The sequence below is a fragment of the Denticeps clupeoides genome, chromosome 1, assembly GCF_900700375.1.
Source record: "Denticeps clupeoides chromosome 1, fDenClu1.1, whole genome shotgun sequence".
NCBI classification, from domain to species: domain Eukaryota; kingdom Metazoa; phylum Chordata; class Actinopteri; order Clupeiformes; family Denticipitidae; genus Denticeps; species Denticeps clupeoides.
This window is the reverse complement of record NC_041707.1, coordinates 23605058-23628802: the sequence shown is the minus strand read 5'-3', so window position 1 is coordinate 23628802 and position 23745 is coordinate 23605058.

Below are 23745 nucleotides of genomic sequence, written 5' to 3'. Positions count from 1 at the left end.
TTGTCATTATGGGGTGTTGTGTGTGGAATTTGCTGTCTTGCTGTCTATTGACCTCAAGTCCCCATATCTGCATGTCTATACATGTCTTTTACTCATGAAGGAATACAGTATGGAAATATTGGTTGTGTGATTCCTAGAAAGTCTGTTGTACAGATTCTGCAGATTCTGACACAGTTTGTTTAGACATTTACTTTCAAGTTAATGACCCTTCATCTTCAGCCTGAGATGTTTGGATTCTCTGCAGGTATTGCATGACAGGAACTAGTGTTTTCTCTACTCATTCATGGGGTCAGTCATACTTTGTACTAGGGAACAAGCCAGTGGTCCAACTGATCTGAGTGTATGTCTGAAAAAAAGCTTAAGGCATTTTTTGTGCATTGGAGCACACCACTTAGATGAAAATGAACTTGGGTAAAGGGCCAGCAAGGTTTATAAAGTTTGATGTTAAACTTTTCTTTTATACAGTGTTTCAAAAGTTTGTAGATGTTCAGATATGCGGATGTTAAGGGATCACTTAGAGAAAGATATGGATTGGTCCATGGCAGTGGTTCAGTTTCTTAATGGACTAAAAGCCCACAAGGTCATTGTCTTTCTCGCATTCTGGATGTATTATAAGTGGACAGACAAGGTCACATCTCTTGAGACTGGCAGAATAAATAATTGTCATTTGGCGCATGTATAAAGTCTGACTTCTCACAGTGACGTTGTAGACAGCTGTGCAAATGGATGATCAGCTCACCTTGTTCTTAAGTACATATTTTATTCTGTTTCATGTTAGGCCCTTTCTTTTATGTTTTCAAAGAGAGTAAACACAAGCAGAGTAGAATTCTCCTCAGTGCTCAGTGGAACCTGCTTAAGATGATGTGCTGTTTCTACTAATATACTTTATTCTTGTTATGAAGTTATAGACCATGCCTGAGGATTGGCCACCACACAGTGCTGTAGCTTCATATCTCCAAGGTTGGGGGTTTGAAATCTGGTCCTGGCTTTGAGGAGTTTGCATGCTCTCACTTCGCTGGCCTGGGTTTCCTCCAGGTTGTTCCTCCCACTATCTAAAGGCATGCCCTCTGGGTATGTCATCTTGGCGACTCTAAATTGGCTGTAGGTGTGAGGGTGTGCGCCCTGTGGTGGGCTGGCGTCTGCCTAAGGCAGTTCCCTGCCCTGCATCCAGTATAACGTGATGGGATCTGGTGTGGATGAAGTGGTTGCTGAAAGCGAATGAGTGCTCATAGTATCACAAGACAGTGTAATATTTTGTAATACAGCAACATCGAATATCATGTTTTGTGGAGTAATATTTAGTAACATGAAACTTACCAGAATTAGGCATGGCGGTCTAGGTATCCAGCAAAAAAGTTTTTATTGGCAGATACCGCCACCATGTGGTAAGAAGCAGTGCAGCACAGTGTATTTCAACAAGAAAATGTCCCACTAGGCTATAGCTGGTTTAGATCAGTAATGTTGTTTTGGATCTGACTGGGACTAGGCAATGGAGAGATGTGCTTCTGTTAAGACATTGTCCAACATCTGTTCTTCAATAAAATATAAAGGGCAGTGAACAGAAATCATGAGCTGCTCATGTCGCTCTGGGGCATCTAGAATAGGATTGTAACCTGTGGTTGATACATTATACCTGCCCTGGTAATTTATTGTTGAGAGATTTGCTATCACCATGACAACAGCTTAACAAAAAAAAAAAAGATTTATAAAAAACTCTCAGGGTTCAACAGTGAAGTGCATCAGGGAGATAAGGAGTGTAGAGCAAGCATGGATATAATATTTAGAAATGTTTTCCTTTATAGGCTACACATTTCACTGTGCAGAATATATGTTTCTTGGACCCTTATTAATTTGGGGGGGATTGTGTGCATTCAGGGCAATTCATGTGTGCAAATGATTGTAAATTTGATCAGTTTTTATGGCCTGCACATTTGACCAAACCAAACATTAACTATGGTGTCTGATGAAACAAACTGCGGTAGAGCGCCCGTCCTTATTCAACATGTTTGTAAAATAAGTGAGGTAATTATGTCTGAGACTTTTTTCTCTCTGCGGATGAATCACTGAGCAAACCAGAAATTCTTAATTCTCTGAAGCACAGAGGCATGAAATAATAGATGAAAGCAATAAAGCAGTACAACCTCCTCTACTGGTTTAGCATTTATTTCCCCTCCCTTTGATGTTCCTGTTGTTAGAAGAACATGGGGCCCAGAGTTTGGTTAGCCATTCAGCGGTATGATTAATGTGGGAATTTAATGTATGACCTGTCCAGCAAGTGCTTAGCTTTCCTTTATAGAATGCAAAAAAAGTAACTGTCTGCTCTTGTCCTGTTCCTATAATGTTCATTTCCCCCCCTGAAAAAGTACCAAGAGGTCCCTAAAAATTGATTGCAAGAAAGTAGTTTAGTGAGAATTGTCATTTGGCTTTTTTCAAAGTGTGGAATAATATGCACCGTCTCCAGGTTGTAATCTTGAAACATTAATTAACATTTGAATAATGTGCGGTTGCAGTATTTTTTGTTAATAGCCCTGTGGGAATATTGGACTTTAATTCATTACAGGGGAATTTATTCTGATTTGCCCGTGATGTATAAAGCAGGAAATGAAAGCTATTCCGGAGTCAGCTTACCGCTCAGGCCGCACAGTTGTTTGTGACAGTGAATTAGTGCCTTTAATTGTAACATTCAATCACGTTCCCTACCGCCGATCGATATAGATGATCTCGTACACAAATTAGCAGGCAAGGCACATTTGTATTTGACCAAACTTAACTTGTTATATTATGACAGGGTCTAGGAAATATTTATCATTGAAGGAACTCATTTACTTAATACAAATTAACTGAATAATTGAACCGATAATTAAGTATCTACATAATAAATTATGGGGAAAATTAGGTGCTTATGTCTTGTGCTTATGTTGCGCTTGCAGGTAGATAGTCATTGACTCCTGGCAAATAATGACACCCTATTTACTGATTACACTCATGTACATATTCCCAGAAGAGAGAAAGTAATAAAAAGACTTCTTTAATGTTTAGATGAAATAAGTTATTTCTCTCTAGCACTGCTAGATCACACACATTCGTCTTCTCTTTTGGTAGTGAGAACTGAGACATGATTCTTTGTCTCTTCTCTTTCCGGCTCTCATTTTGCCGTTAATAACACTGGTTTCATTCCATTGGTTCGAAGGGTGAAATAACTTGCCAAAATTTCAAAATCTCACTGACCTACTTCATCTCACACTTCTGGAGTGAAATCACATGAATGCAAAACAGTGCAGAAAAGAGAGATGATAGAATGTTTTTCTCTCTTTTTTTTGTGCTTCTCCCTGCTTCATATTCTCCCTCTTTCAGCTATGAGCCATTTCTCCACATTTCATTTTGAGAGATTGTGTGTGTAAGATGCATGTGTGTGTGAGAGAGAGACATTGTGGTCGGATAAGTGCTTCATCCGTGGCATTACCCATCCTTTTCAGTGGCCCGCTGCTTTTATCAATTTTGTAAGAAGCATGACATTGAAGTTAAGAGTGCTTTAGTAGGCCTTCACAAATTTGATCTCTGATTTCTGAATTATGTAAAAAGGGAGACGCTGGGAGTTTTTCTGGCCTTAATAAATCTTTCCTCTCACACTCGATAGGTAGCAGTGACCTAAAAATATGAGTCTGTTCCATGTTGCTTGTATTGCAATACAGAAGCATAACAGAAAAATGACCTCAGAAGATTGACTGCTGGATATCAAGGGTTTATGTGTGTGTGTGTGTGTGTGTGTGTGTGTGTGTGTGTGTGTGTGAAATGGCACTTCACCACGGTGTTTCAGAGGACATACACACAGATTCAGTTCTTTAGCAATTTCGCACAGTGGCATTTATATTCTACTCACACGTGTGAGGTAGGTAGGCCCAGCGGGGTACAGGAGAGACCCCCTGAGTGTGGGGTAGCCAGCGAGACGAACGCAGTCACTCATCGCATAACCCACAGCAGAGAGAGAAGCAAGAGGAAGTGTGTGTGTGTGTCACTGTGGAACATTCAAAGAATCCAAGCGGAAGGGAATAAAAACAGCCAGACTTAGTGAGATGTAGGAGTCAGGAACAGAGGAAGCTGAGTGAACAGAGCGAGAAAGAAAGACCCCCAGCTGCCCACTTGATTAGCATGCAGAACACCTTCCCTGCACCTCCACTGCAATGTCAGCTCAGGTACAGCGCTTCACGGCCGTGGCACTTGGATCAAGCAGGTAACTGACATGAGACAATATCACAGGCGCAGATGATCTGGTTATGGTGAGAGAATAAAAATTTGTCTTCAAAAGTAGGTCTGGGCATGTTTCAATGCAACACAGCATTAAAAAGATGGACTGGAGTCAAAGGGGAACACCAATGAGCTTTAACACAATTATCGGTGAACATGCCCCCCTACCGAACCCCCATGTCACTGTGTGTTTGAATCATTCTAATGAGAGAATTATCAACTCCGATGGTTAATTCATTGAGATGAATACAACCCCCGCCAACACACCATCGCACAAGGATGAAAAGCCAATAAGATGCAGGCCAAACATCTCACGTTACCTTGAGTGAAGTCACAGGAAAGAAAAAAAAAAACACTTTTCAAATTAAAATGAATGTCACTGCCGCTGTGCATGGTGATCATCAGGTACGCCAAACGTGACTGGAATGATCGGAGCTCATGAGCCGGGCTGTGGTACGGAGAATCCGTAAACTCCTTTATCGCGCCTGTGCAGTCGCTGGATTTAACCGGTTAATAAGGTCACAAGTTCGGCATTTAAATTTACCCAAAAGGCTTCTGAATCCCCAGATTAACATAATAACCACCGTCCTCAGGTAACAAATAGTAAATGCTGCATTGAACAGGGTTGTGCCATGCAGTGGGAACTGACCCAGCTGCAGACGGGGGGATGGCAACATTTACCTGCTAATGCGATATTGGCCCATTTACAATACGTTACCAGAGTCAGAGGCTAAAGGGTTCACCTGCTGGAGCAGGTTGGGGTGGAAGATGTTTTGTTTTTCTTGAGCCTTGGTGAAACTGCTGCACCATGAGGAATAGTCACCTTTGGGTGTTGTTGCCATCAATGTTTTTGTTTTCTGAGCGATACAGGTAATAAATGGTCGACCTGGCCAGTTCAAGGCCTCCTTTTTTCTTTTAACAGACAGCAGTGGTGAGGGTTTTTATTGCCATAAATTTCACAGGCAGTTGGAGAGAGGGCATTAGAAGTGTGTTAACTTGGGCAGGAATATAAAGGTAAATCACTGGCCAGCATCTCATACATCATGTGCAAGCAACGGAAAAAAGCAAAAGGGGAAAAATGTATGAACTAAAGAACAGAAAGGAATCACTAGTGCGTTGCTGTTCAACTGTGAACTTCCAAATGTATAGTCAAATAAATGGAGGACTGACCACTAGTAGCTGCTTTTAGATGGTTTTAGCTGATTTTGATATGCTGAATTGCATGGAACACAATTCGAAACTAACTGGTCAAACAACTTCATCATCTTTTTGTCGTATAACAGTATAACTACTCCAGTTTACTTATAATTTTATTTTGCTTTAACCTTACATTTTTTTATATGGTGTGAAAACATTGGAACACTGTAGGGTTATGAAAGTAAAACGGTTGCTTCCTTTTTCTCCTGGGGTGTTTGGTCCCCTGGTCCCCGGTCCTGGTGACACTGTGGGCAAAGCTGGGATTGAGTGCCGAGGGGGCCTATGTCCAAATGTCTGCCGTACCATCACTTGACGATTCGAAGGGTGGGATTTGGGGTTTTGTTGCGTTTTGCAAGCCCCTTTAAATGTTCCCTTTGTTTCTCTGTGTAGTAGGTCAGTTATGTTCATTTGATGTCCTAGTGTTTGTGATTTTGAGTTACTTTTGTGGACCTTTCCATTTGTTTGGGCCTTTTTAATGTTTATTGTTGGGTAATAAAACCCTGCTTCTGAACAAAAAATCCAGTGTTCTTTGCCTGACTGTTTGGTCCCTCACACTGATACATCAGTTCTGGAATGCCAATTACAGTTATCAGGTTGGAACAATATGGAAGTAATAATTAACATTCTTTGCTTTTGTTCATGCAGAGTTATAATATTGTTATATTAATATTTTATCCCCTGAAAATGACTGGGAGAATCATGCTGGATTACACTTTTCCAGGTTCCACTGAAATTGAACAATGGACAGTGGGCTGAATAGAGCCTCAGGCTTCAGAAACGGCAGGATTATGTACACATATTGTCCTTCTTTGTTTGCATGAGTCCTCTTCAGCACAGAGACACTTTGAAAGCAAAGAGCTTCTCTCTCATCAGCTTTGTGCTAATTGACTTAAACAATAACGCTCTCAGTGAATTCTCTTTTGTAGATGATAGTTTTTTTGCTGGATGAGCAGGTACGGAGCTTGGAGCATTTCAGAGCTGTGCTTTGTTGGGTGGTTTTGGCTTGACAGTGAGGGATCTTTAATGTGATTTTTTAAAAAATGTATTTCCCACAATAATTTAGGTAATATTCCTAATTGCAGATTCAGAATCAGCTCCAGCTGGGTGAAATGGGGTAGGGCCTGGGTTTGTTGGAGCATGTTCTCTGAGGCAGTGGGATTCTTTACCGCCAGGGCTGAGGGCATTGGCATGCCACGCTGCACGGGTAAATGACAGAGTCATTCATATGGGTGAAGGGTGGCACTATCGACAGTGACAGTGACAGATGAGAGCAGGAGGGGATGCTGGAAGCGTGCGTTAGGGGGAGACAAGGCAGGGGGACCTGACATGAGGGTGAGGGTGGTTTGATTGGAGCTCACCAGGAATGATGGGAGATGGATGCCAAGCAAAATCAGAGGTACATGTAGACATGACAAGATGTAGCATGACCAGGCACTCCACGCTCTAAAGAGACACTCCATTGCCCACAGACACCCACCACCACCCCACTGCCAATGCAGTTATCATACATGCCCACCAGGGATGCCCAGGAGGTCTCTTTAGGTGGGTGGGGCAAAGTCGGACATGTAACCAGGAGATCAGTCAATCCATTCTCTGGGGAGACTGCATTCAAATCCAGGAGCATTTCATCAGCATGTGAGAAGGACACCATTGTGTGGAAGCTTTAATCTCTTTGGGGCTCTGAGATCACACTAGGCCCGTTACAGAGAACATTAGGAATGAGCACTGTGGATGAAAAAGGAGACATAATGGAATCGGCTTCATTCTTTTACCTAGATTTCAATTAATTGTTTCACAAAGTAGTAGTCATTTATTTCACATCTTTGTTGTCAACATCCATGCCATGCCAGAAAATCACCTTAAGAAAGAGATGTGTGTGAGGGGATCTGTGAATCCATGCTAGCTGACTTTGATCCTTAAAGACATCAATTGACCAGCAGTGTTCTCCTGCTGCACCTACCTCCATCCTGATTACCCCTTTGTTGACTGCACATGGCTTATTATGTATGGTTTGGTACAAGGTATTTGTAACTGGTTCGATTTTCACTCTTTGTTATATTGCAGCCATTTGCTCAAATCATTTAAGTTCATTTTTTTCTTCATTAATGTACACACAGAATCCCATATTGACAGAAAAACACAGACATTTTTGCAGATTTATTAACAAAGAAAAACTGAAATATCACATGGTCCTAAGTATTTAGACCCTTTGCTCTGTATTTAGTAGAAGCACTCTTTTGATTTAATACAGCCATACAGTCTTTTTGGGAAAGATGCAACAAGTTTTTCACAGCTGAATTTGGGGATCCTCTGCCATTCCTCCTTGCAGATCCTCTCCAGTTCTGGCAGGTTGGATGGTAAACGTTGGTGGACAGCCATTAGTTCTTCACCATGCTTCACTGTTAGGACTGTATTGGACAGGTGATTGGAGCAGTGCCTGGTTTCTCCACACATACCGCTTAGAATTAAGGCCAAAAATCTTCTTCTCATCAGACCAGAGAATCTTATTTCTCACCATCTTGGAGTCCTTCATGAGTTTTTTTTTTTTTTTTTCTTTTAGCAAACTCTGATTTCATGTGTCTTGCAGTGAGGAGAGGCTTCCGTCAGGCCACTCTGCCATAGAACCCCGACTGGTGGAGGGCTGCAGTGATTGTTGACTTTCTTCTACTTTCTCCCATCTCGACTCCATCTCTGGAGCTCAGCCACAGTGATCTTTGGGTTCTTCTTTACCTCTCTCACCAAGGCTCTTCTCCCTGATAGCTCAGTTTGGCTGGACTGCTAAACTGTGCAACCTTGGCCAGATCTGTGCCACAATTCTGTCTCTGAGCTCTGCAGGCAGTTTGCTCATTTGCTCTGATGTGCATTGTGAGCTGTAAGGTCTTATATATAGACAGGGGTGTGGCTTTCCAATCAGTATAATCAAACACCGCTGGACTCAAATGAAGGTGTAGAACCATCTCAAGGATGATCAGAAGAAATGGACAGAACCTGAGTTAAATATATGAGCATCACAGCAAAGGGTCTGAATACTTAGAACCATGACATATTTCAGCAAAAATGACTAGCAATTCTGTGTTTTTCTGTCAATATAGGAAAATGAACTGCAGTATAACAGAGTAAAAAAAATTAAGGGAGTCAAAATACTTTCCATTCCCACTGCATATGTGTGTGTATGTATGCATGTTAATTTGTAAGTATTATATATTTTGAATGTTATATCAATGCATTGCATTGCAAGTTACAGCAAAGGGTTGTCAATGTATCACTCACTTTTTTGCATCAAACTGACAGCCTGGTCTTGTATCTGCACTGCAAAATTAATAATGGATTTTGTTTATTTATTTATTTTACCATCAGATACCAATAGGATACCTATAAAAAAGATATGAGAAAATGCAATACTTTATCATCTCCTAAACTCCTGAAGGGGATGGACACCATTCGCCTATGGGATATCAACCCAGATATCCTAGTCACATTAATTCATTATAATCTTACTCATTCTAAACCACATTTAGAATAAGGTGGTTCATGCACGTTATTAATTAATGTTAAATATTGTTTGCACTTTGCGTACCTCATGAACATAAATTCCACTGTGCCATTGTTCATACAGGATACACATGACAGATCTTTGAAGTCTCTTTGAACTTTTTGAATTCCTTTATTGCCATTGATTTAGGAAGGTGGGATATAGCCAGTGGAGCGCTTAGCCTGCCAAAATCACTGTGGTATTCCCATCCTTTCTCCTGTCACGTGCAGTGAGGACAGAGGCTGCGTTTGTGGTGACTGGGATGCAAATTTGCTGTGAAGGACACAAGAATCAATTTGCCTTATTGAAACAAATGGCACCTCACCCTTAAGGCTGAGTAGTTTATGGCCACCGCCCCTTTGTTAGCATAATTAACCCTCCCTCCCAAATCCCTGACCCCCCACTTCAGCCTCTCCCCAGTGGGCACGTAGTGGGTCGCTTTTACCCTAATGAAAAGTCTCACGGCTGCAGGTAAGCACTAGACTTCTGATTCATGGCCTTCAAAACAAATTAGGACGTGCTTGAAACATAGCACCAGAGTATCAGCACAATAGTGTCCACAGTAAACCATCGCTGCATTTTTCTGTGGTTTAGGTGATCGTTAAGAATCCAACTATTTATGTGGCAGGTTAGGACTGGTTTGAAGAAATATTGAATAACATGAAAGATCGCTGTGGGTGCGCTGGTTTAGAGTTAACTGGTCCTTTTTCTGAATCCTGAAACAGGAAGAGCAGAACCCCATTGTAAACTTATGTCCTTATTACTGCCAGGTTGGCTGAGTAATGGATAAATGTAAAATGCCAAGGTGGTGATTATGGTGCTATTAACAGTAAAGTATTAGTGCATTAAATAGGTTTTGCCCTTATTGAGATTTTTTGTGGGGCGAATTTAGGGTTGGGGGGCTTAAATCGATCCTATGTTTGCCTTGGGCACTATGAAGGTCTACAGGAGGGATCAATAGCTGATAAAAGAGAGATGGGGTCAGCGCTCACAGCATGCGACCTCCGAGCTGCCACTTCATCTGTCATCTGATACCTCCGACCACTCCAACCCGATGCAGTCAGTGTGAATGACATATAAAGGAGGTCGCATCCAACATGTGCTCTAGTCTACAGCCTCTGCATACAAACAACTCCTGGCTTCAGTGTGAGTTTCACTTCGAAGATGAAGAGCATTTCCTCCAAATACCCAAATACAACAAGCCAATGTTGGAAATAACAACTGTGGAAATATCAGTTATCAGTTATTGTTGCCCCCACCTCCCACATCCAAACATATACACAAAGTGCTCCCCTGTAGGTTGACCTGAGTAAATGTTCCTCCACATGAGCACTGCCATGCCATCTCTCCACAGTAAATTGGGGCTAATCCAAGAAAAGGTTCTGCTTGGAGGTTAGACGATGTCGTTCCGCCCCAGAGACACAGCCTGTTGGCAAAAATAAGCAGCGGGCAACATTGATTGTCCCCTATTACTGACATGCCATTTTGCATAAGCAGCACAACGTGGTGATGAAAACAAGTGTGGATTCAGGTGCGAGGCAGACATCCAGAAAATTAGCTTTTTTTTTTTCCTTGGTGCGCATAATTCTGAGTAGCCATCTTGTGAAAATGTCAGGGCGTGATGGGGCCCAGGGCAGCCAGCGTGACTAAGGCCGGCCCACGCCTCAGCCGAGCTGGTTGACCTTGTGTCTGCTTGATGTACTCTGCAACATTTGCGTCAGGGGCCGAGAATGGATGCCTTTCTCCCAGGAGCGACCAGCTTCCCTTCGGCCCCATGGCTCATGATAAGATGCTGAATATTTCAAAAAGAGGCCACTTCAGTTTTTATTCATGCTGGTGATAATTGTGCATGTTGGGCTCTTCTAACATACTTTTGACCCTGGGTTGGCAACACACAACGTCAATTTCAAAGGCTGCATTCATGCAAGTACTCAACTCAAGGTGAAATTTGAAAATTTCTCTATATCCATATCCTTTCTTTTGTCCTTTTTTTTCTCTTCAGAAAACTGATTACAAATGGTCAAAACGAAAATAGTTTGAAGTCCCCAAGGGCATCTGCTTGTCAAAATGAAATTGCACAAGGACAAGTAAACCGCAAGCCACAGCCTTTCCAAAAAAAAAAAAAATTAAATAGTGAGACAGTCTATAGCAGCTAAGCGACGGCGGCATCAGGCGAACATAACAAATTTCCCCACGCGGTAGGCTGAGTCGAATGAGGAAGATAGACAAGGAGGGAGCGAGGCATGGTGCGAGGGGAGGGGAGTCTCAAATCTTGAACATCTCGCCGCTAGCATTTCTATCGCAAGTCTCCACAAAGCAGCCATGGATCATTGCAGTCAGTTGGTGTTAGCAGTATCAGGAAAAAGCCATGGGCTGTCACCAAGTATGGGACTTTCATATTTTACCATAGACAGGCTTCCCTTTCTTGCGGTCTTACTCAAAGCATTTGCAGCCTTTGAGGATAATATCTTCAAATCTCTTCACACCAGGCTGTAAGGCCATTTTCAAATATATATTTATTTCCCTTTGCCTTGCAGCTCATAGATTCCATGCAAGCTCCTCTGCCCAGAGTGGACGTGGCACTGTTCACTTTTCTGTCTTAAGCAATTTGCCAGGCCTTTGTTTTTTTTAATTTTTTTTTTATCATGCTGTCTCCACTGATCAGTATTTCTTAAAGGGCATGTAGATTTTTTCTATTTTAATTTCATCTCATTTCTCCTTTCCCAGCATCCACCCCTGCCAAAAATAAAATGAATTTACTCCAGTACTAGTGATGATTTAGCTGGAGAAAACAGGTATGGAGCAATGGGCTGCCAAGAAGGTTATCTTCCCTTTCACGCAAAGGGATGTATATTCCTGGGCAAACCTGAAAGAATGAGCATCTTGCAGGCCGCACACTTCGGCTTTGTCGTCTGCCGTGCGTTTCTGCATTCAGACTCGTCACACTTATTAATCACTCCCAGGATGGATTCTGCTCTTTTTAACACTAATAATGGTGGAGTCTGCAGCTTTGTGATTCATTGGACTGGCCTCCTAATCAACAGGGCTGCAGGCTTTTCCTTCTCCCAAGCCCTTTGTCATCAAAATGCATTTAATGAATACGAGTGTCAGAACTGACTGTAAAGTAGGGATATGCACAAGTGCTACCAAAAAAAAAAACATCTATAAAAATCCATAAGGAAAAGCCTTTATGAAAATGATAAGTAACATAGCTGTCCACACATGCAGGACAGGACCTCTGAGCTCCTCTCACCATTTTTCTTCAATGACCCTCAGGGATGATAGAGCTAGCTCTGGTATATTAATCATTGTTTTCGACTATGCTATACATTTTTAATCTGGTGTATTTGTCTGGCTGATGGTGTCTGACAACACCATACATGCTGATTTGTGTTCAGACCTCTTACTAGGGAAATTTTGCACAGCTTGTTGTGATCTGATTCGGGATGTGAACAGAGTGTGCTATCACCACCAGAGCCACATTTACAACTGCTGAGGCCCAGGGCTACTGCAACTCAGAACCTCAAAATGGTTCTGTAAAACTGTATAGCAAGAGGAAATTGGAAAATACACATACACCTAATACTAGAAGAACATGGGCATTCTAATAACACATCACTGAATGATTTAAAATGTGCAATATGTGCTACAATCCTAGTAACACCTTCAACAAATAAACCAGAAGCGGTCTACTTTATATTCATAGCTAAAAAATATAGTGGATTTTAGGGTGTGTTTTAACTGGGCTGGTGAAATTGGTGCCCAGTATATACATCAGAATATATGTCATCAAATGTGAAATCTAATTTAAGGTTTCCGAGATCCTGAGTTGCAGCCCTTGTAACCTGTTGGGTCAGATAAAAACAGATAGCAACAATGATCTTTGGCCCAGCATAAAAGTCCCATTGTTCAATAATTGAAAATAGTCCCTGGTTGCATGTTGACGGAAGTCTCATCTTTAAATACAATAAATGCAAATAAAATTATCTCAGGGACAACTGCTGTGGTTCTCGGTCACATTACACAGTTCCCCCTCATTAGCCTAGGACAGGGCTCTTGGTTCTTTTTGTTCGTCTTTTTCTTTGATTTGCTGATCCCTCAGACTGGAGGGGCCAATCAACAAGGACATGACCATTTTTGGGAATTTGGGAAAGGCAGTGGTCCCATACCAACTGCTCAGACTGCAACACCCTAGCCAGGCATCCTTCAACACCAGGGCTACAACAGGTGTGGAGCCACAGATAGAAGCAGACAGCGGCAGCACATAGGTACGTGCATGAATGCATATGCACAAGGTTACTTATAACAGGGGCATGAAGATACGTTATCAAGGTCCAAATTCCTTTTTGGCTCATTGCCATGTTTTTTTTTACCAATTATAGCATCTATTTTTTTATTGCAGGTGTCCATTAATCAAGTGACATCTTTGTTGAAATGGCTCAAATAGTTGGCCAGCTATGTGAGAGTCCTGCTTTAGTGCCCCGGCAAGAGTAAAGTCACAACCAGTGCAAAAAGCCCTGTCATAGTTAATCCCCATCCAGCTCTGAGCGGCCTGACCTTTGCACCGCTTGGCTCACAGCATTGATCTGGCCAGTCACTTAGAGTAGTGGCCGGCCCTCTACAGCCGTTCACTTAACCCCAAGTGTCAAACTGTGACCTCCATGTGGCCCCTACCTAGGCAGTCCTGGGCACCAGAGCACACCAACTCGTCACTGATTCAAAATGCTTTTTAAATGAGCTGTCATAGTTCAAGACAACATCAAAAGTAAAAAAAGAAAAATCAAACAGTTCAATGGCCTTGTGCTGTTACATTGTGCAGGGCCACCAGGCTAAATATAGCATGGTGGAAATCACTGACCTGATCATCCTTTGCCACAGAACAAGCATCCAGGGCCTGTCTTGTGCCTTCCTGCCACACCTGTTGCCCCTAGTATGGCTGCAGGAGACTGAACGACTGGTGCCAGGCAAGGCTGTTACATGTTAGTGCTGTCTGTCAAATGAAATCTTTCATTACCAACCAGGACCCTCTGCAGCTGCCCGCCCCTTTCAGTAACAGTCGCACCTTTACTGGACCTGGTCTCCACGAGCAATAAACAGAAAGAAGGAATCCAATCAATCTAACATACCATGTCCTAGACTCACAACCCCAGTCGATATCATATTTGATATTCGCTTTGATGAACTGAGTTTTGTTTTATTCAAGCCATGTCGATACCTGTCTGAATCAAAACACTGACATTTCACTCTGTGGCTTGTTTAGACTTAATGTGTAACCTGAGGTATAAAAAAAATAAAGCAAATTCTGTTCAATCCCTTTGGTTTACTGCTAGTGAATAGACAAAAAGCAGACTTCTGTTCACAGGCTGGGTGACGACACTCAGAGGCCTTAGAGTGACTCTGGGATGAGAACCTCTCACAAAAGCCGGCCAGCAATTCTCACGACTTGACACCCGCGATCGAATTTCAGGCCCTCACTGCAAGTGTTTTTTTTTCTCCCTTTTCTTCTTCTTTCTCTTGTAAATTACTTGCCGAATGTAATTAATCCACGTCAGCCTAAAATGGCTGATGCATAAGGTGCCTTTGATGATGCAATGGCTTTCTCATCATGGTCATTGTTTGGCATTCAAAGTGAAGCAGGCAAGCCCCCATGGAGCAGATGTCTCCCAGAGCTTTCATGTTACGGATTCCTACTAAAAGAAACACGTGTCCACAACTCTCCCTCACTGTGCCAGGAAAAAAAAAAAGTCATCTATAGCAAAACACCCCATGCCTAATGTGATACAGTTTTACACTTTTATTGTACTTTCACTATATGCTTCCCTTTTACCTTACACCGACAAGTACAGCATACATTACATCAGGGTTCGTTACTGGAGCTACTGGGTGTCTGTCCTAGCAATGTTAATAATGCTCTTGAGACCAGTGGAGGCTGAAGTACACAAATCACGTAGAGATCCACAAAAATTTAAAATTGTAGTCCAATAAAAGAGGAAGTCCTCCTGTGACCCATCTATATAAAAAAATTAAAGATATTTATTTTTAAATGAATATATCAAAAGTACAAGTCTAAAAATATAATTATTTCATTTAATCATTTTTATCATGTTTAACTACTCTAATGCTGTTCTTATGAACCAATCTTATGAACCAATAGAATGTCAGTAATTGCTCTGTCACTGATTAAACATTACCTATACAACATTAAACTGTTGTATAGGTAACCAGCTAAACCACCAGAGCTACTAGAACTAGTTTCTTAGTTTGACTGACTGAGGCTAACAGGCTAAAGTTGAGCATGTCTTAACATTTTGCAGCAAACCATAAGTCATGGCAAAGTGTTTGAAATTCTATTAAATATGGATTTCCTATTTATCCACATCTGGTAGTGTGTGTGTGTGTGTGTGTGTGTGTGTGTGTGTGTGTGTGTGTGTGTGTGTGTGTGTGTGTGTGTGTGTATATATATATATATATATATATATATATATATATATAGCTATTATCCATTAGCATGTTGGTGTGTATGGATTTGTGCAATGCTCCATCTTACATTTGTGTAAGTAGAGCTGTTGAACCAGTTGCATTTACACTAAACAGGAGCTCAGCACAAGCCACATGATGCATCACAGGTCACGCCCACTAAACAGATACCCCAGCACTGAATCCATAACATTATAATAGAAATCTTTTGGATTTCCACCACTGCCACTTAAACAATAGCCCCTTCTTTTTGTCCCTATTATCTTTCTTTCTTTCATCAGGTTTGGAGGAAACTCGACACCACTCATCGCCAGGCCAATACCATCCCTACAGTGAAGTTCAGTGGTAGTAGCATCATGCTGTAGGGATGTTTTTCAAATGCAGATACTGGGAGACCAGTCAGGATAGATGGAAAGATGACTACAGCAATGTACAGAGACATCCTGGATGAAAACCTATTCTGCAGCACTCTTGAACTCGGTTCTTTCAAAGGTTCTTTCAGCAGGTAAATGACCCTAAGCCCACAAGTGAAACTGGTCAAGGATAGGTGTGCCAAGCTTGTGGCATCATATTCAAAAAGACTTTGAGGCTGTAATTGATGCCAAGTTGTAAGAAAAAGATGACAATACTTATGTACATGTGTGTCCTCCCTGTTGCCTGTGTTACTGTTCATGTCCTGGTTTGCCCTTCCTGCCGACTTCTTTTCTGGATTCCTCTTCAGCCTGCCCAATTGGATTAACTCCTTCTTCTGGTACCAACCTATTTCCGAAGACACTGAGCCAGAACACTCCTACATAACCCCAGCAGAGCATGGTAAAAATGCTGCTTACTCCTTCAAGGCATGTTGTCACCTGCTGCAGCCCCATTTTTCTTTGTGGACAAGAAGGTCACCCTGAGTAGGCTTTAAGTGCCTGGTGATGCCATTCGGCCTGTTGAACAGCCTGGCTCATGTTAAGTCCAAGCTCATGTTAATGAACATTTTAAACTTTTTTTTTTAAACAACTTTCTATACCTTGATGGCATTCTGATCTCCCCCCCAGATGCCAAGACAAATTAGCACCATATACATCAAGTCCTTACTTGATGTATATGGCCATGGACCCTGGCAAGGAAACCGCAGTCACTGAATAGGCCATCCCCACATCCATGAAGCAGCTCAAAATCTTCTTGGGCTTTGCTAACTTCTACAGACAGTTCGTCTGCAGTTACAGCCAGTTCGCCCATGACCGACCTCCTATGAGGAAAGTGCCGGATGGCAAGCCTACTGGGCACTCTTTTTCACGAGTTTCCAGTTCACCCTCTCCTACCGACCAGACTCTCGGAACACAAAGGCTGATGCCCTCTCCTGTCAGTACATCTCCCACGACGAACCCACACCCTCTTGGCCCCTATCATTCTGGCCCCTGTGCAGTGGACCCTTCAGCAGGAGGTTACAGCAGACCATACCTGCCTCCCGATTGGCTGTATTCCTGCTCATGTCCTGGAATGCCCTTGTTGCCGACTTGCTGTTCTCTCGACCTCGCCCTCTGGATTGCCATTTTACCATGTTTTGGATCTCATGTTGCCATCTGCATGACTGTCCCCAGATTCCTCTTCAGCCTACCCCATTAGTTTATCTCCTCGTTCTGCTACTGACCCATTTCTGAAGACGCCGAGCTTGAACACTCCCACAGAGCACAGTACAGTCGCTGCTTACTCCTTCAAGGCACGTCACCACTACTACTGTAATACACTATAGTTCCCATTGTGTCTCTCCCCTCCCATGTACTGGGAAGTGACATGTTTCACAACCCTTCCAGCATCACAATGTGCTTTCTCAGTTTTTTTTTTTTTATAAATTTGCCGAAAACTTCTGGTAACTTTTTGCATGTTGTCAATATAGTGTTTTTGTGAGTAGAATTCTTAAAAAAAAGAATTGAATCTATTTTGGACTAAGGCTGTAACATAAGAAATGTGGAAAAAGTGATGCGCTATAAATACTTTCCGAATGCATTGTACCTAGGAAAATGACAGATCTCGCCATTCTTTGAGTTTTTATATAATAGAAATATCAATCACAAAAATTCTGGTCTCCCCAAAGTTCCCCCCAAACTCACTGAAGTATTTGAGTCTGTGTTCTGGACAAATGCTTTCACTGGCACCCAGCTTTGTTCCCCAGATGGTTCTGTTTAATGGAATTTTTAGTTCATTTTTTAAAGCCCACCAAAGAAAAGTTCCATGTTGACAAGTTTCACAGCTTCACTTGAGAAAATGCTTTTTCTTTTCAGAAAGAGCCTCTTGCCTCCTCCTCCTCCAACAATGTGCAATACAGCCATCATGATGAAGCCTTTGAGTGCTGTGAGATTTATGGTATTGACAGGTCCGATGAATCATTTACCAAAGACGGTGTTGAAATGCAGCTGATGGGATAGGAGCTGTACATTTTTAACAGGCGCAGCCCACCTGGTGGAATACATGGAAGTATGAGGTGGAACTTGCCGTACCTTCGTTTTTTTTGCTTGAATCATGATGTTGGGAAGACAAATATACAGAAATGTGCACATTCTTTATGTAACACATGTGCCACAAACAGCTTTGCATAGAGTGAAACTACCTCCATTTATGTTCAATGAAAGGCTCCTATTTGAGAACCACAAAAAAGGAAGCCAAATCCTCAGAGTAAACTTCCTCCCTCTGCCTCACACTCATCAGACAAAAGCTGTTCTCATGATTATTATTACAAAAGCGACCTCATTTCATCCACCTAAGTTTACCCCAGTATTATCGCTACACTTTTTAAATAGACAGACAGATGAGTGGGAGAGGAAGAGAAGAAAAAAAAAAGGATTTCAAATCTGACAAAGGCACTAAGATTGAAGAAACTGTAACACGAAGCTGCTGAACCCACTTAGACTTTGGGCATAAAATGTGTTCCCTTTCAGAGCCTCAAAGGACGAGGGATTTTCATCTTTAATCCTGCCCCAGTACTCATTTAGAAATTATTAATCTAATTACTTGCCCAATTGTACATATTTAACGTTTGTGGTGCCTTTCCCACTTGATGATAGCTCGATGCTTGTATGCTAAGGTGCTTTACAATACCTATAAAAAATAGCTGAAGCCTGCAGATAAGTGTTAAATGGCTGCAATTCATCAAACGATTATGCCAATTAGGGGGCTGAGTTTGGATGGGGTGGGAGCATGAGCACTCTGTCTGCAGTCCCTGGCACCATCTCAGGCCGCTGCACGATCCACACCTCTCCTGCTCATCAATCCACTGCCAAGGAAAACCAGACGAACTTTATTCCAGCTCCCCCGGTCATTTCGGCCAACACTAGGGCTTCATACATGTGTTATTGACAGTCGGTAAGTATTCAGTGGGTTTCCTAGCCATGAAGATTAGACGGACGATACAAAAGCTGTTTTATCTCTGCCCATGACAGGGAGATGGTGTGGGTACCCTTGAGGATTTGCGCTGAATGGGGAGGTAGACCTTGGATAAAACCTTCTTTTATTCTTTAGATTTTCATGCCCAACTATGTGGAGAATGATGGGGTGGATACACGACACACTTATGTGCACAAACATATGAATGAGGGAAACACATTGATGAGGACCTAGGGCAATAAATATGCAACGTAAGACACTGGAAATAATTAGAGATCACTTAAAAAACATTCCTCCTCCTTTCTTCCTGTCACACGTTTGTGACAGTAATATTATTGAGGTTAGGGTTAGACCAATTTCAGAAAATAAAACTGGTAGTTCTAACGAGATCAGTAGTTTATTGGGGAAATATAAAGGAGAAGTTTTTTTTAGCACACTTGAGTAATGAAATCAAGCTGGTGACAGACCAATTTAATTTTTTTTTATAGAAAAGGGTAAGAGTAAGCACACGTAACAACCCTTAGTGCCAAGGTTGATGAATTGTGGAATTGTTACTTAAAGGCATATGGGTTAGTGTGCATATTTGGATGTGTGTAGCATGTTAAACTGAATCATTTCCACGTAACCTTTTAGTAATGCATCATTAAAAACCAAATAGCATTGTCCTGATCAAATAAAAGTTTTAAGAAAAATGACTATAAATAAGGTAGACTTTTTAAAATGAAATTATTATCTCCACTCCATAGGTTCTCCAGTCTTTGTGAGGGCCCATGTGATGTCAGAGTGGGCTTATGGCTGTGGAAGCACGTCTATGCTGTTTTCAATGGTTCCTGTTCTGTTCTCCTGTGGCTGCATTACTGCTTTGTAAAACGCATGGTGCGATTTATTGTTATTATCAGTATTACACTCCATTTCAGACCACTTGAAAGGTCATGGCTGAAAATATGAACAGGCTCTCTCGCTGGCAATGATCCGGCTTAATAAACGTTAAGTGAGAAAAAAAGGCTGCAAGAGACTTGCAGACAATGTTTTTCACAGAGTAAAAGCAGTTCAGTTTCAGCCTGAATGCTGAAAGTCCATCAGGAAACTAAAGCACATAGAGTGAGGGAGAGATTTATTGTAAAGAAATCCAACATAAGTGCCCTAAAACAAGTGTGGCTCCACACACAACTACTTCCTGACAGGAAAGAACAGCCATGGACAATAGGAGTGTTATGCTCTCCCCCCGAGAGACTGAAATTTCACACCTAACTCTTTTTACGCACCCTCAGATACACGACAGGGGTAAGGCAGGCCAGTTGTTCTCACTAAAGCTTGGCTTTAGTGTATGAAGACAGGGCAGGGGGATAGATTGGTAGCCTTAGGTGGATTGAGACTGCAACGGTCCCCGGAGAAATGGATGGAGTCAGGCTCTGGAAAAGAATGATCGTGGGTTTATCAGCCTTTTGGCTCTCTCTGTCCTTCTGGTAGTGTTTCAGAAGCAGTCGCTTTTTGGTCATGTCCTTTTAGTGGACAAAGCTTTGTCTTCTTTATAGATCACTTAAATACATTGTTGTTTTGTAAAGAGATGTTTTCTTACTCATACTCTATTATTCAAAAGCTTAGGGCCATTGAACACACTAGGGTGTTCTGTTTTTTGATAAAAAAAAACAGATATTGCTGCAAATGAAGTATTTGACAAAAGTGAAAGAAATGTGAAAGAAATCCTTATTTTTATATTTTTATTCAAACCTATTGCGTTTACATAGAAAACAAGGAAATGAGTAAATGAGCCTAAAGTTTTGAACGATAATGTATGTAATGCAAATTATACCATAATTACAATTTACTATTTAAAATAAAATAATTTTAAATGCTGCATTTCTAAAATAAAAATCGATTTAAAAAATACATTTGATCAGTCACAGCAGGGTGTTAATGACATTTCAACAACTTTATGGCAGAACCAGCACTGAAAATGACCACATCATGGTCTGTCTGAATTTGTGTATTGATTTCAATCTGTATCTTTTATATCTATGACCATTTAACCAAAATGTCACTTACAGCATTCTGTTTTGATTCTTTACCCCCGTATAGCTCCACAAGTCTGTTCAGCGTGTTATGAGCCATCCCTGCATAATTTAGACCTGATTGTGATGTTACCGTTGCTTTTTACACAAGCAGTGGAGAGTTAACATTAGCACAAAAAGATTGTACAAATATACGTTTTGACAAAAACTCAAGATACAGCATGCCATTAATCTTGCCATATTTTCTGCAAACTATAATGGAGACTCATAATGGTTGAATAATACGAGTTGCCATTATTTTATATGGAAATGTAGCCAAAGCTCCAGAATAACTAATGTAGACCCTCTTAATTTCTGTTATGATAAGATTCATGACGATCGTTCTTGAAATCCGTCTTCATATGCAAGTCGTGAGAACCATTACTGCTGATAATCCATTTGTTTGATTTATTTTCATGACGATATACGGCTTGTATCCATTAAACTTTTAAAAGACAAAAGCCAGGAATGGCAGGGCTATGAAACATTCATTTCAGCCAGGTTATGAAATAAAAGCTCTGGAAAAAGGCACTGGAGTATTTGCATACGCTGAAATGTCATTGATCATTCCTTTTTAATTGATTGTAAAATTGCAAGGCAGCGTGATAGCTCATTTGTTCAGCCCAGCCAGTGTTCCCTCAGCCCGATGTGATGCCATGGCGCAGCGGGAAGCTTCCTTAAAACGCTGCCAAGTACGGAGCAGGCAGAACGAACTGTCTGCGATAGATAAATAAATAAATGGATGATAATAATGTGGTTGGAGAGAATGGCACTCCATCAGAATTGGACCCAGGGCTCGGGTTCCATCAAGCTTGTGCGCCAGTTGGTGCTGATTCTGCGACGCAATTGGCAGAAAAGTAGCATGACTGCACAGAGCCATGGGAATGAAGGAGGAAGCGTGGAACCTGTATTCTGTTGACGCTGCTCCTCGGCCGGGAATTGAGTGAATTCATCAACTTGTCTCTCTCTCACCTTTAACCACGGCCGAGCCTGGGGATTAGTGGTCAGCTTTAGCCTATGGAAGAAATGAGTTTGGGGGCTTCGGCCTGGCTTGAGCAGGGCCAGACATCAGTCACCACGGACACGCAGGGGAGATGCTGGAGATGGGGAAGAGGTAGATAAAGATGAATGGGCAGGAGGCTGCTGTCCCTTTATCATTATTTCAGGTGTGTGTGAACTTGAGGAGGTGAGAGAGAAGAAATGACAGAAGAACGTGAGAGAAGAAGGGTTAACAACAAAAAAACAAAAACGTTGACTCTGATGGGGTTTCCTGCATTTCCCGTCTCCTTCTGCTCCCAGGAACAATTGTTCACTAAAATACTTTCCTCCATACAGATGTACAACATGCAGCCAAAAAAGACACACACACACACACACACACACACACACACACAAAACATACTCGCACAGCAGATTAAGCCACTGCTGGGACTGAGGTAAATAGGTTTAGGGAGAACAGAACTGTGTATGAGCTCTCTCTGCTGGGCTCAGAGCCTGTCGATATCTAATCCTGACCTTTCCCCATCCGCAAAATTGAAAATAAGAATAAAATAAAATAGATGGTGGATGCTATCAAGGGGAGCGCTGTTATGGTGAGGGAAAATGGCTGTGCTAATGGATTTAGCGGCAGAAAAAATATGATAGCCGTCCCTGGACCGGTCTTTTCACCCTTGGGTGAGCTTCCCTCTCCCTCCACACAAACCTGGAAGTAATTCCTCCTCAGAATGGACCAAACGGACCTGAAATGCATCTTGGGGGAAAAATGGGAGCCTGATGATCACTCAGAATGCTCCAACAAGCTCTTATCACGGGGGAAGGGCTGACAGATCGAGAAACGTCTGTATCGGACCCCTGCGTTCAGCATCGCAGATGTTGGGAAAGGGCAGCCGGAGTTGTGGGCAATGCCCGTTGTTTATCTAACCACTGTTCCGAGTCTGCTGCTGTGGCTGCCACCACTGAGCCCTGATGCATTATGGGAGGAATGGAATAGGGGCGGGTAGGGCTGATATCGGAAGCTCAGCTCACCTGTGGCCTTCTGCCCTGTTCCGCTACCCTGCTGTCATACCTGTTAGAGCTCAAAATTACATTCCTTCCTCCTGTCAACACTTCCAGGCTGCCCTGCTTTTCCAAGCATCCATGTGGCTTGAATACATTTGCCTACATTAAACCCCATCCTGCGGAGAGGGCCCCATTCTGCAACACATCGAACAGCAAGCCTGCCTGTAAGATTGAATTCTTTCTGGGAAAAAAAAATTTAAGTTAATAAAGAAACAGTTTTAAACCAATGGTTAGAGGACAGAGCAAACTCCTCTTATAAGGGGCTGTGCAGAGTCTGACTGGCACTAACTCTTTACTGTTTTCACCACAGGCTTGATTTCGCGAGGGTAGAGGGCCTGACTGCCTGTGATAAGGCTGTCCTTCAGAGTGCTTTAAGTGTAAAGAGTGTTTTATGACAGCTGCACTGCCTGGATGTCCTGAAATATAGGCTGTGTTTTATTTTTGGAGCAAGACAAAGAAACACTTCATAAGTGTTATCAGGGAACAAGGAATGAAGCTTTTCAGTGAACCAGCATTCTCGGCTTCATTTTCAAGACAGAAAAAAACTGTTCAAAAAAACAAAAAAGAAAATCCCTGATTGCTAACAGCCTCCTGTTTCTAATCTTTTATCCATGCTGCTTTGTCTGGAATACTTTTAGAGAGCAAATATTGGCTGAAATAAAGAAAAAAAGGAAAAGGCCTCCACAGACCTGGCTGAACTTCAGCAGAAGGCCACTAGAGGGGGTCTCTGCATGCAGGTGATAAGGCACTGGCTGGACCAGCCTATAACTGCTGGCAACATGCATGGCCATGCACTAACTCCTGTATACTTTAGGTCGG